The following is a 13747-nucleotide window of genomic DNA, read 5'->3' as shown; positions in this document are numbered from 1 at the left end:
CACTCATTGTGACCACTGAGGAATATAAGAAAATAGGTTGGGTATGATTTGACATACTTGGAGATGGTTCATTCTATTCAAATTTTAAGCAAATATACATACCTAGCACTACTCAGGTTATTTCTTATCCTTAACTACAAACAGATTTCATTTGAAAGCCTTAATCAAACCCAAACCTTCCACCCCCATCTCACATAATGCTCCTTTATGTTTTATTGCCAACAAAGTCATGCTATTAGAAGAGTTCTTAAATACTGTTCAATTACATAATTATACCATGCAGTATAGTGCTGATCTTCTGCAGATCGGCCTACGTTTCATTGTTACTGGTTCTTTAGCCAACTCTTTCTTGTCATTGCAAGTTTCTCTGTTCTTTCTTATTCTCTTTGGACCATGGCACTGAAGTGAATTTGTGTGAAAGATACTGAGGGGCTAGATGAACTGAGGCAACAGATTCTCACTAACATCTTTCCCATAAGCACGCGTGCACATACGCACACACACAAACTTATCTCTTCTTTTTGATGTGGGTAGGGAGGTGACAGTGAAAAGAAAACAAATGCAGAGAAAGTGAGAGTAAATTGAATGGGGTGTTTCAGAATATTTGTATTAACTTTGAACTAGAGATATACTTTTTAAAAATGAGTCATCCTTCCTCACCACCACCCATCACCCCCACTATGAGCGACTAAACAAAACCCTAATGTTTATATAATTTTATTCTAAGGGATGTTGCTCTCACTTCTAGTTTTCAACAATTCAGAAATCCTGTCTTTAAGGATTAGAATATAAAAAAAAAAAAAGAATCATTACTGCCTTTCCAAGATTTGGGACTGTATTCTTAACATTCGTATAAGCCTTTATTTATGAAAGGTATTCTCCAGAAGTAATGATGAACCTGAAACTGTTCCAGCCTATGCTGAAACACTCCTACACTATGTTGTTGGAATAGATTTAAGCACTCTGTAAAGTCATGCCAGAGAGCTCTTACCATTTGGAGTTTATGCCCTCAGTTGGACTAAAAGGAGGAATTTCTCATCTGTTCAGACACAGAACAATGATCAAAAAATAGGTAATTAAAGATTTCCCTGTTTGAGACATACCTTTTGTGGATGAAAATTTTTCATTGGAAGGAACTGTTTGTTTTCATATGACAAATATTTGGATCTGGTGCTCAAAACAAATTTTTGGACCTGAATGAAAAGCAAATGTACAACTCTGAATATTATACTATATAATTATACTTCTTTTGATTGGTATTTGGATTCAAAACCCAGTTGGCATTCTTGGTTCATTATTCTTTTACCCTTATCTCACTTATAAAATACCACATCTTCTCTTGCAAGAAGACTACAAGACCCTCCTAATTGGTCACCTACTTTCAAATATATCGTTCGCTTTGCTGTTGTAGGGAGCTAACTTTAGATCTGATCATATCACTTTCCAAGTAACTGGTTTTTAAATTCATGACAAAATATACTAGCTCTTTTGCCACCAGCCCCATCCTACCTTTGCAGACTCTTTTTCTTCCACATGCCCTCCTTACCATTCATTGCAACCGCACGAGCTTTCCGATAAGTGGCACTTGGGAAATGCTTCCGTCCCCTTCATCTCGATTCTCGGCTAGTGTTGGTTATACTGCATTCCTCACTTGCCGTTTTCTCTTTACCGTTGTGGAGGAATCATGTCTTGTTCAATAAATATTTATTAAATTATTGCTCCTCCTTGGTCTTGTAAATTTCCAGATATCTCAGACAACAGTTAGAAACGCTGGTAAATGTATGGCAGCCTCTTAGCACTGTATTGCTAGAATTCAAATCTTAAAGAAATTTTAAATTTCTAATTTTTATCCACACCATTATTATACTCACCTACTTTCTTCAGTTCAGTAGTTGGGTATAGTCACCTACCTTTGAAATATAGAGGGTCAGTCCCCGCATGAGTAGTGAATTTTACATTTCTTTTACTTTCCAGAGTTGGGATTTTGCCTCTCCCCATTGGCCTCGCCTGCTACTTTACATGATTTTCAGACTCATGAACTGAAGTTTCAAGATGTAAAATGAACTAATTGCTCAAGATCATATAACTAGCTGGGCAGTGATAGTTAAATATAGGATCTCAAATTCTATGTGTTGTTTTTTTTCCGGCTGCCCCACAATGCTAACCTCATAAGCACTATGCCTGTGTTCTTCAAATCAGCTACCATGTCATCTTTTACAATTCATTTCTCATTTCCAAAAGAATGTTTGGAAATAAGTTTGGTTCAGGATATAACATTTTCCTTACATATAATTTTTATGAAAGGAATTTGTGTTTATATATTTATGGATAGCCATGTGATGGTCACACTTTATCCTTTTTTTTTTTTTCCTTCAAGACCCTTTTATTGGAAGGTAATACAGATATATTTTTCCATACTTCAATCACATCAAGCAGTATTATACAATTATAATTTGAGAGCTCACAGCGTGTAAAGGGGCGAAGGTTACTAGCAGTTTTTGTTTTGCTTTGTTTTAATTCAAAGTCGTGGTTGACTTTTTTTACTTTAGAAAATAATTTAAAAATATACTAATATGTGATTTATTCTGTTGAGATTGCTTAAATGGCTAGAAAAAGAGCGATGAACTTATGAAAATATTAGTCTGTTGTTTCTTATAATGAAGAATAATTAAGTAATTAGAAAACTTCATTTTAGTCCTATCCCAAAGTTTTGTTTTAGTGACCTAGTCTACTGAGTGGGCAAAAAAGTGTGCTCAGAACATGATGGAACTGGCATTTAGAAAATCCAGCCGATAAAACATTACACCCACTGACTCATGAAACAAACAATTAAGGTCCCGATTTAGAATGATTCTGGACAGAGGCTCTAATTGTTAGGCTTATTTAACAACTATCCATGTGGTAGAGTTGGAAGCATGAGCTAAGTGCAGAAACTAGTAGTGCTGGGGAAAGTTCTGGCTTAAAATTTGAACCCCTGTGTTTTTCTATAAAGGGATTCATGTATACTTGATATAATTATAAAAATCTCAGTTAAGATAATGTAACTTGGAATTTTCAAACTAGCACTTTTATCTGATGCTTCTGGTATGGATCATTTTATCTTTTTCAGTGTGCAACCTATAAATGCAGAGTTTATCTTCATTTCAAACAAGCAGTTTTATTTATTGAATTTGTAGTAAAGGGACTTGACAAGGAATTAGGAGATGCAGCTTGTAATTAAAAGGCAGATAGCATAGTAAAGTCAGACTTCTTGCTTTCTGATCTAAAACAAGCCATGGAATTTTCCTTTGCTTCAGTTTACTCATTTGTAAAATGTTGATAGTAATAATACCTGCCTATGCAGTCGTAAATTCTTGGTAAGTACTAATAATTTATAGTTTCTGCCTTGCCATTGTCTTGTGATGTAATCTTAGGCAAGTGATTTATATCCTTGGATTCTGTTTACATTTTTTTTTGGCATGAGGAACTAAATAAGCTGCAGATCACTGTCTACTTGTACAATTCATTTTAATAGAATGAAATAGACATTCAAAAGTTTATAGGGTAATGATGTATAAAGATTTTGATATTAAATACATTGTTTGAACAAATCAGAGTTCTGGTTTTGTAGTGCATGTCCATGTATAAATTAATACATTTCTTTCAGCTTTAGTCATCTTACCTATAAAATATTGTACTTACAACTATCACATTAGGGGCATTGTACAATTTTATTAAATAGTATTTGCAAAATACCAATGATAATTTCTGCAATATAGTATATACTCCAAATACCTTCATTTTCTTATGCATTTTTATTTATCTCAATTCTCTTTCTCAAAGACACCACAATCTAATTTTTGCATCTAAATCTAAGTCAGTCTCAATATGAGATGATTTTAGAACATGACTTAAGTGAATTGGTGGCTTGCCATTGAAATTGTGAAACAAGGCTGCACACAAATGGTAGAGCTACAAAAGATGGAGCACCGTTTACTGGCAGGAAATATGAGAGAATCAAGGCAGGGTCAGGTGGTCTCTAGTTGTCTGCATCGTAGTGAAGCATTTCAGAGGGAAATCCCTGCCCTTTCCTGTTCCAGCTCTCTCATTTATTTAAGATTTTTCTTTTTTTGGTATTTCTTCTTAAGACTTCTTTATTCCCCAATAATAAGTATGTGTATAGTACAATGCATAATTCTCCTATAGTTTAGTTCTTTAACTCCTTTTAGCATTAGCTAGTTAGGGCTTCAGAAAAAATTATGGACCAAAACAAAAACCCCTAGCTTTCCTAAATTACAGCCTCCTGTTCTGGTGGGGTGATCTGGGGACAGAGAAAAGGTTGAACCAGAGGGTTTAATTATCTTCCAGTTCTAAAATTTATGGTTCTTAAGGTTTTTCTGAGCCATGGTGGCACTGTGTAGTAAGCATAGGGCTGTTAACTTCAAGGTCAGTGGTTCAAATCTACCCGTTGCTCTGAGAAAGAAAGATGAGCTTGTCTATTCTCATAAATATTTACACCTTATAAGGGTTGCTGTGATTTGGAATGGACTAGATGACAGACATTAGTTTGGTATTTTTTCAGTTAAGCTTAATCTAAATGTATGATCCTGCACACTACGAAATAATCAAACTTAGGAAATAGCCTTGTTCCAACAAAGTTGGCTTGAAACTTAATTCTGAATCTAAGCATGGATCTAATTACTTTACAGTCTAAGTAACTGATACTTCCCCTTTAAACTTCTAAGTTTATTAGAATTTATTTTGTCTTTTCCTTCCCTTCTGTGCTTCTAGGTTTCTAAAGGTAGATTAACAGCCCATGGCCCTTTTTAAATCAGGTATGATAGGAAGAGGGTAGGGAAGCCATATTGAATCTCTCACAGAACCAGAAATTCCTTAAAGAGCTACAGGAAAAGAGTCAATGTAGTGAAGAGGTTAAGAGGATATGATTTGGGGAAAGATATCTTACTATTTACATTAAAAGTATACTTCATGTTTTTTGAAAACAACATTAATAGAATTCAACATATTTTGAAATGTATCTTAAATTCAAATGCCATAAATCTTCCTGATTATTCATTATAATAGGATCTTAAATCTAAAACCAACTGCCATATCAAGTCAATTCTGACTCCCATTGACCCTCTGTAGGGTTTTTGAGACTAAATCTTCATGGGAGTATATAGCTTCATTTTTCTCTAGGGAGCCAGATGGTCAATATGAACATCACCACAAACAAGCCTCTACCCCCAGCTACAACCCCTGAAGCCTTGCAGGTAGCAGTCCAACACTTACCTGAGAGAACCTCCAGTGCTCATTAGGATCTTGGAAGCCTTAAAAATTACCTTTTCCAATAGGTAAATATTTAGCCGTAAACATTTTATGATTTCACAATCTAGGGCTGTTAAGCCACTCTTATTTTCTTTCTGAAGTGTTAAATAAAGCAAGCAAAAAACACTTGTAAAAAGGCAACCTCTTAAATGATACAAACTAAAATGATAATATTTTATGAATTTTCACATTTTTCTGTAAAAAACAAACAATAAATTTGTTTTTTCCTGATATTACAAAAGTATGTGTATCTTCTAGAAAGCTTAGAAATGGAAGTATATTGTTGTTAGGTGTAAATGAATTGATTTTTTGATTTGCAGCAATCCTACACTGATTTTATCCTTTTGTAGCTAAGCCAATATATTTGATGAGTCCACCCAAAAGAGTACTTTTAAATGACAATAAATTCATCCAAAATGTACATTAAATGAAAAATCTATAAAGACAGACCCTTTATTTTTTATTTTAAAAAATCATTTTATTGAAGGCTTGTACAATTCTTATCACAATCCATTCATACATCCATTGTTTCAAGCACAAATGTACATTTGTTGCCATCATTATTCTCAAAGCATTTGCCTTCTACTTGAGCCCTTAATATTGGCTCCTCATTTTCCCCCTCCCTCCCCTTCCCCCCTCCCTAATGAACCCTTCATAATTCATAAATTATTATTATTTTGTCATATGTTACACTGCCCGACGTCTCCCCGCGCCCTCTTCTCTGCTGTCCATCCCCCAGGAAGGAGGCTATATTTAGATTCTTGTAATCGGTTCCCCCTTTCCACCCCACATTCCCTCCTCCCTCCAGGCATCACAACTCTCACCACTGGTCCTGGAGGGGTCATCTGTCCTGAATTCCCTGTGTTTCTACTTGCTATCTGTACCAATGTACATCCTCTGTCGTCTAGCAGATTTGTAAGGTAGAATTGGGATCATGATAGTGGGGGGGAGGAAACATTTAACAACTAGAGGAAAGTTATATGTTTCATCGTTGCTACCCTGTACCCTGACTGGCTCATCTCCTCCCCACAACCCTTCAGTAAGGAGGTGTCCAGTTGCCTACCGATGGGCTTTGAGTCTCCACTCTGCACTCACCCTCATTTACAATGATATGATTTTTCTTCTTTGATGCTTGACACCTGCTCCCTCCGATAGCTCTTGGTCACACAGGCTGGTGTGCTTCTTCCATATGGGCTTTGTTGCTTCTGAGCTAGATGGCTGCTTCTTTATTTTCAAGCCTTTAAGACCCCAGACCTTATATGTTTTGATAGCCGGGCACCATCAGCTTTCTTCACCACATTTACTTATGCACACGTTTGTCTTCAGTGATTGTATCAGGAAGGTGGGCACCCAGTGATATGATTTTTCATTCTTTGATGTCTGATAACTGAAGACAGGCCCTTTAAATTGTTTCTGTTCAACATAATATCTAGTCTTTGTGAAATCATAAAACTTACCTCATTTCATGAACTATTTCTACCTTTAGATTTAAAATTGCTTATGGAAGATAATAGAATTTTGCAATTAGTGACCTAGCTTATGTTTTGGGCTTAGAATTTGGATATTAACTATACATGGGCAGCTAACTGCAAGGTCATCAGTTTGAAGCCAGCCATGCATGCAAGAAATTTTCAACACTTTAAAGATTAACAGTCTCAGAAACCCACAAATGCAGTTCTGTTCTGATTTGTAAGGTCTCTGTGAATTGGAATGAACTTGATGGCAGTGAATTTGGTGAGTTTATATGGTTTAAGAATGATTTTTTTAAAATTTATAAATCATTTTTTGGGGGCTTTTACAGGTCTTATAACAATCCATACATTAGTTGTATCAGCACATTTATACATATCTTGCCATCATCAATTTCAAAATATGTTCTTTCTGTTTAAACCCTTGTTATCATCTCCCCTTTTTTCCCCTATCCCCACCTTCCCACCCTCATGGACCCCTGATAAATTATAAATTATTGTTATTTTCCTATCTTACACTGCCTGTTGTTTTCTTTTGTCACGTTACTATTTTTACCCCCCCACACACACCCAGGAAGGGATGGGGGAAGTTACAAGTCATTGTTGTGGGTTCCCCATTTCTCCCCCTTCTCTACCTCCCTGCTCTACCTTCCCCCTACCTCCATGATATCGCCATACCCACTGCTGCCCTGAGAGGTTAATCTGTCTTGGATTCCATGTGTTGAGAACTCCTATCTGTACCAGTCCTCCAGTTTAGCTGGATTTGTAAGGTGGAACTGGGGTCATGGTAGGCGGGGGGTGGGGTGGGGGGGTGAGTTGTGTGTCGCATTAAAGAACCAGAGGAGTGTTGCATGTTTCATTGGTGCTATGCTGCCCTGGCTGACTCTTTCTTTCTTTGTGACCCTTCTGTGAGGGAATGCCCAATTATCTACAGATGGGCTTTGGGTCTCCTCTCCTACCCCCATCATTTGTATCGATATTTTTGTTTGTTTTGGGTCTTCTAATGCCTGATAACTTATCCTCTTGTCACCTCATGATCACACAGGCTGGTGTGCTTCTTCCATGTGGGCTTTGTTACTTCCTTGCTAGATGGCCACTTTTTTAGCGTCAAGCCTTTAAGACCCCAGGCGCCATATCTTTTTTTTTTTTTTTTTCCGCCATATCTTTCGATAGCCAGGCACCATCAGCTTTATTCACAACATTTGTATATGCATGGAACCTGGATGGACTAGACCCTACATCTTTTTGATTAGAAGTCAAGCATATTGTATGCACCACCCAGGGTCATCCAACATACTGTAAGGTAGTATAATATTTGTTACAATTATCATCACTAATTACTTGTTTTAAAAATATACTGCATGGGCAAAGGAGTCAAATACACAATCCAATAAAAAACATTCCTTCCTTTAATAAATGTAGCAGGGTATTTGTACTTATGGCTGTTGTATTTAATTTAGTACAATTCTTTTCAATTGTATCAGACCCAACATACCTTTATATATTTGTAGCACCCTTTTATTATCCTGAAAATATAATGTAATATGCACAATAAAAAAATCTCACTGTGGCTTAAAGAAATATAGACTTCCCCACTGTCTTTATATAGCATATGCTTATGAAACCTTTCATAAACTGAAATATGTAAAATAAATGAGGAATTACTATTAATACCTACTTAAAAAAAATTACGAACCAAGAGTAAAAAAAAATAGCCTACCCAATCACTCCAAATAACATATAAAACTTAAAACTAATATTAGCTAAATGCCTACAGTCATCATTTAAATGTATGATGGCTTGATGTTGAGATGCTTTGATTCGAGAGAAGGAACATGACTGTATTAGTCTAGGTACTTTAGAGAAACAAATCCACAGCAACTCATGTATAAGAGAGTTTTATGTAAAGAAAATGTGCATCACGAAAACATCCCAACCCAATGCTGCCCAAGCCCACAAGTCCAACATTAACCCATTAACCCAACACCAGTCCACAAAGTCCTCCACCTCACAAAACAGAGGCAATGATGCTGACTGCAGGAGGAAAGGTGAGTCAATGAAGTAATAAGCATCTCAGCACTAGCAGGGGTCTCCACACAGCTGCTCCAGCACCCAGGGCTGCATCGGGATAGATCCATGCGGCTTCTCCTTGGGGATGTCTTGTAGGAAATCCATCTTGCAAGCTGAAGCAGGGAACTAACTGCTAAGGCAGCTGCACCCGGTACAACCATCACAAAGCAAGAGACCTGAGAACTAGAAAGGCGAGGCTCACCACCCATTTATCTCTCAGCCTTTCAATTAGCCCCACATGTGTTTATCGGCCAGGTTGGCACAATTAACTAACTCAATGACACTGCTTTTCTCACTGGGGTGTATTCTGTCCCTTTAGCAAGTGGCTTGCTACAAACAAACTCTGAAAGCTTCTTTCATTCCCCCCCCACCCCCCATCCCTATTTTCCTAAAAGGGTAAACCTGCTTCCAGTTTTCTTTTGGGTAATGAAAACAGGTACTAATACAGACCTTTTGTAAAAGCAAAGTGGCATAATGCAAACTGTCAAAAAGCACAGGATACGTGAAAAAAGAGTAAATCATACATATTTTAAAAATTTATAAATATGAAGTATCGCTATGTAAATGTTTTAAAACAACACTATAACCAGCTGCTTGCACCTACTAATAATGAATGCTTGCATTTAAATGAAGTTTATAAATCATTCTATATAAGAAAGGTACAGAATTTCAATAGCTAGTATACAAATATGCACTGGAATAAAAACTTTTGTTAGAATATATATATATATATATATATTACTTACCAAGCACAACTCATAGAAGTGGGGATATTAGATAATATTACAAATGAAGAGGATTATAAAAGTAGTAAATAACATCATTGTCATTATGGCTAGTGTTTATTGATATTTATTATGTATTAAGCATTATACATCTACTTGACATAGATTTTTCAAACATTTCTCTCAAATTATGAAAAATTATGTTAAGTTGGAGGGAAGGAACTTGGCATTAGGTTAAGTGTAATGTTAATGTAATTTTCTAGGAGAGCCCTGCTTGATACTCACTTTCATGAAGAGATCACTGAGGATATGGGTGCTAAAGGAAAGCCTGGTGAAGAAACTAGTTGTGCCTAGCTATTAGAAAAAATAACATCTGGGGTCTTAAGGCTGGTGTTTGAACAAGCAGTCATCTGAGAAAAATATCAACTGGGCTCCCTGGAAGAAGCACACTAGTCTGTATGATCCAAGGATTATGAACATAAAATCCAAACCTGAAGGAGGGAATGGTATCATTCCAGCTTAAATTGTGAACACCTGGTTTAAAGAAAGCTATCAGTCACAGTAGGAACCCACAATTCATTCATAGGGTGGGTGCACACAAAGATTAAGCCTCTGGTGGATCCTCTGTGATCTTACTGATGTGGTAAGACGTGAAAAGATGTGCTATAATGAATCGTGCAGTAGTTTTTGTTTTTTTGTTTTTCTGTGTTGTTTCTATGCTTTGCTGTATTTGAAATCCAGGATGGGTAGAGATAGTGACTGCAGCAATAGTTTCTTGGGGGAGGGGCCATGTGTGTGACAGAAGAAATTGGGGGCAGGCGAGTAACTGATTACAATGAGTACAAGAAAGAAGTAAATGTTATAAAATTGATTTTGAAGATTTTATAACTCTCTTTGATATGATTGAACTATTTAATTACACCATATGCAGTGTACATGCCAATAAAACTCTTAAAAAATAAAATGACAATTGTCTACATATATGACATTGAATAGGATAGAAAAATAGGTTGTCTGAAGTTTCCCTACATATTGCAGCATTTCTGTCTTCCCCAATGCTCGGGATAAATTCCACCAGTAATAATGGCAACTAAACATATTTCCACAGCTTTTTACTATGGACCTGGAATGTGGTACTGCTTCCACGAGGCAACTGATTTGAAAGTTGCCTTATAATGAAGCAAGAATAAACTTGAATTAGCTGACTCCGGAAGAGTTCCAAAAGCAAATTTGTATATTGAGAGGATCCTTGGCTATAGTTTGTATAATGTTCTGTTATCAACTGATTTCTCTTTTAAAGATGATTTAATTTGATCGAGCTAATTCACCCCTCATTTTGTAATAAATTTATACCAAAACATGTATTGCTACTGCACTAGGCTGGTACCATCACCAACAACACATACAGTGTTGACATGAATGAAGTTGATCAATTTGAGAAACTATTTCATGCTAAACACTTCTAGTAAGTCTTATATTGAGAGAACAGGTAAGATAGGAGGTTATGTCCTAAAGATAGATAAAAAGAGGAACTAGACTGAATTATATCTTTAAAAATGATAAGTTCAAATTACAAACAAACAAATCCATGGGCTTTAGTTGATTCTAACTCCTGCTGCCCATAGAGTTTCTGAGGCTGTGAATCTTTCCTGGAGCATATAGTCCCGGCTTTCTCAGAGGAGGGTAAATAAATGGTCTGTTGTAACACAAGAAGGAAAAACCGTGGCACATTCCATAGTTGAAATACTGGAGAGATGTCAGGGAAGGGTGTTAGATATATTTATGGAAAAGTATTATTTGAGATGACCCTTGAGTGGTAAATAGAATATGACCATAGCATTTTGGGAGAAAATCATTCCATCTGGAGAAATGCATTTTCAGCAATAGCATAGATGTCAGAATACGTGGTGCATAAACACACTCTCGCACTGGTTCCATTAGCTGGAATCTAGAATGCCTGAGGGAGAAGGGGCAAGAGAAAACAAGCTCAGGAAGGAGAAATGGCCAGAGCACAGGCAGTAGTAGTTGGTAATGGTTTTCAGTATGAGCAAATCCATGTTTCAAGGTGCCCAATCTAGAACAATACCATAAGTGCCTTTTAGTAGTCGAGATGTTGTTTATAGGAGCTAGTTGGAATATTAGTTGTAAGAGATACTGAAGTACTAATTCAGAAGAATAGAAATGGAAATTAACAGAAGCAGTTAAATTACTGTGGCTTTGTTTTTGTTTTTTTTTTGACAATTCAGTGGCTTTAATAGATTGACAGTGTTTTATAATCATCACTCCTATCTAGGTCCTGAAACATCCCCTTCCCCACCCCCCTCCAAGAAGGCCCTGTCCCTGGGAGCCATCACGTCTCTTCCTTCTCGCCCCTGGACATGGCCCATCTGTGTCCTGTAACTATGATTCGGTCTCTGTGGGACCTGTGATCTGGTCTGGAGATCTCATATGCGGAGCCCAGTGGCTCAGTGAATAAAGCACTTATGGTAGCTGCTAAAGGAAAAGGCTGGTAGTTCAGGCCCAACAACCCTGGTGGCACAGTGGTTAAACGTTGGGGTTGCTAACTACAAGGTCAGCAGTTCAAAACCACCTGTTACTCTGTGGGAGAAAGTCAGGGCTTTCTACTCTGGCATAAAGTTCCAGTCTTGGAGACACCCGGGGGCAGTCCTATACTGGCCTACAGGGTCACCAGGAGTTGGAATTGACGGGGTAGCCCTGAGTTTTGAGCCACCCCACAGGAGAGAGATGAGGGGGTTTAGATATCAGTCTTGGCAAACCTGTGGGACAGTTCTACCCTGTCCAACAAGGTCACTGCGGTTGGGTATTTCATATAGAGAGAATCAGAAAGAAGAAGTGGGCTCCCTCATTCCGCATGGTGTTTCTGAGGTTCATCGTGGCAGTGTGTATCAGAACTTTGTTCCTTTTTATAAGACTGCATGGTGTGTCGTTCACATTTGTTTATGGGGTTAGCCATGGACGGACACCGGGCTTCCACTACTGTAACTCATATGGCACATGCATCTATGAGAATTTGTTGGAACACCTGTTTTCAATTAGTTGGGGGCTACGAGAGGGCTTCCAAATGTTTGCAGGGAGATGGGGGTAAAAGAGAATGGAATTTTTCCATGCACTTCTTGAAGCCCCCTCAAACTGCTAGAAGCCAAAGCCGTGGGTCTCCTGGCAATGCTGTGCTTAACTTTACGACAGAACTCCACCCTCTTTGCCACAGTGGCCGCGCCAGCGACACTCCCACCAGCAGCGTGAGGGTCCCAGGCTCTCCAGAGCCTCAGGAACACCGATTTCTGGTTTGTGTGTGTGATGTGGTGTCTCACTGTGGCTTGGCTTTATGTTTCTCTCATGCCTCATGATGCTGAGCACCTTCTCACAGGCTTCTTGGCCCTTTGTGCCTCCTCTCTGGAGAAATACCTGCTTGAATCCTTTGCCCACTCTTTTGGAAGGCTGGCTTGTGTGTTGTTGCTGAGTTGTAGGAGTTCTGTCTATAAACTGGACATTCATTCCTTAGCAGACAGAGAAGTCTGCAGTATTTTCTTCCATATGTTGAGTTTCACTTTCCTCACGGGTCCTTGAGTTAGTTTTCGTACGCTGCATCGGGAACTAGGGGAGGGTGCACAGAGCAGATCACCGACCTTCCTTTCCACAAGTCACACCCATCTTGCTTCCACCCCTCGATGACGTATCACCACGCAGCTCACTTCCTTCTTGTTTCCCTTTCATACAGGTCCTCCTGTTGTTCTGACCCCCCCAACCATAAAATTATTTTCGTTGCTATTTCGTCACTGTCATTTTGCTACTGTTATGAATCGGGTAACCCCTATGAAAGGGTCGTTTGACCCCCAAAGGGGTCACGACCCGCAGGTTGAGAACTGCTGTCCTAGATCAATGGAGGTGACTGTCCTTTCTGAGTTAACGGTGGCCATGCTCGCGATGGACGACATTTGTAAGTCAGTGAACTGAAAACAGGATTTTCCAGCCATTTATCAGCTCGCCCTGGTGACACTTATGCACCTGTTAAGGACAAGGCATCTAGGGGGTTTCTGAAGGCCTATCCTGGGAGTGAGGATGAAGGGGGGAGGGCGCATGAATTGGGTCCCAGAAGATGCAGCTGAGCGCCCACCCCGCCCCCCTCTGTTTCCCTGGGGTTAGTTTTGTTTCTGT

General features: G+C 38.3%; 1 protein-coding gene across 5 annotated transcripts in view; it reads left to right on the top strand.

Moving 5' to 3' along the window:
- METTL15 (methyltransferase like 15) overlaps window positions 1–13747 on the top strand; it is a 303907-nt gene that overhangs the window by 62760 nt on the left and 227400 nt on the right. The gene's annotated exons all lie outside the window — the stretch shown is intronic.

Source organism: Echinops telfairi, unplaced genomic scaffold (assembly GCF_000313985.2).
Source record: "Echinops telfairi isolate 266 unplaced genomic scaffold, ASM31398v2 ScPeMD7_60;HRSCAF=208, whole genome shotgun sequence".
NCBI lineage: Eukaryota > Metazoa > Chordata > Mammalia > Afrosoricida > Tenrecidae > Echinops > Echinops telfairi.
Note: the sequence above shows the minus strand (reverse complement) of the source record. Positions and strands in the feature narration are given on the sequence as shown.